Here is a 1,200-nt window from a genome sequence, read left to right on the forward strand (position 1 = left end):
GCTCTGGAAGCCATGAGACCAAAAAAGAGACCAGGAGTTAGAGTTTGAAGGTAAATGGCCAAGAAAGGAAGCAGGTCAGCCAGAATCACGTCTTTCTTCTTCTTTCCCACGGCAGCAAAGACATCTTGGGCCACCTCTGTGGGGCTCCAGCCCTGGGTCATGGTCTTGTCCATAACTAAAACACACACAGAAGAAAGCAAAATAAACATGTGAACATGGAAACAAGTCCCTCAGGGACCTGGGCTGGTACAACCTTTAGGTCCACCACTGTGTCCCTTATGCAACTGCTCCAAGTCCACTGGGAGGCAGGTAGAGTATCACTGTTGTTGTTAAGTAAGTAGCATGCAGTCGGTTCTGACTCATAGTGACCCTGCACCGGGTTTCCAAGGCTGCAAATCTTTACAGGAGCAGAAAGCCTCATCTTTCTCCCATGGAACCACTGGTAGTTTCAAACTGCTGACCTTGAGGTTGGCAGCCCAACTCGTAACCAATATGCTACCAGAGCTGAGCTCCTCAGATTCTCTACCCTATGGAAATGCTGTTCACTGGGAAAGTGGGTCTCAGGGAGGTCTTTTAGCAGTAGTTCTGGAACTCAGAAAATCTCCATACCCTCTGGTTTATTTCTCTGGTGCCAGTGGAGTTCTGTGTTCCTGGGATCAATGGCTAGTTAAGGGTTGTACTCAAAGCCTGGCTCTACAGGGGGTCAGTGGGCCAGCTGTGCTGTAAACACTCACTGAGGACCTCTGGCAGCACATCCCTCAGGCTAGTGAGAGAGACAAGCTGAGGTGATGCAGCTGGCAGCCCAGTGACAAAGTCCAAGATGGCGTCTGTAGCAGGATTCTGGAAGAAACATGGTTTTCCTAGACATGTTTCTAGGAAACCCTCCTAGTTGGTGTAGCATGCATGTGCATCACAGCAGAGGGCACAGGGATGGATAACAGGCTCAAATCCCTGACCAGCTGGCCCACCACGTGCTGGAGAGTGAGGAGGGAGGCAGGTGGTTAGGGAGCCAAAGAGCAAAGCAGAGGAAGACCCCCCCCAATGGCTTATGACTTGGCCTTTAAGAAGATAACAGGCTCTGCCACAGTCAAATCGAGCGCAACTTCACAACTCACAACATGGAGGAGCTTGGGTTTGTGAATGAGAGGTTGGGGCTTCCCAGTAGCAGGGGCCAGGAGGGCACGTAGCAGCTATTAGATA

The sequence above is a fragment of the Chrysochloris asiatica genome, unplaced genomic scaffold (assembly GCF_000296735.1).
Source record: "Chrysochloris asiatica unplaced genomic scaffold, ChrAsi1.0 scaffold00323, whole genome shotgun sequence".
Classification (NCBI taxonomy): Eukaryota; Metazoa; Chordata; class Mammalia; order Afrosoricida; family Chrysochloridae; genus Chrysochloris; species Chrysochloris asiatica.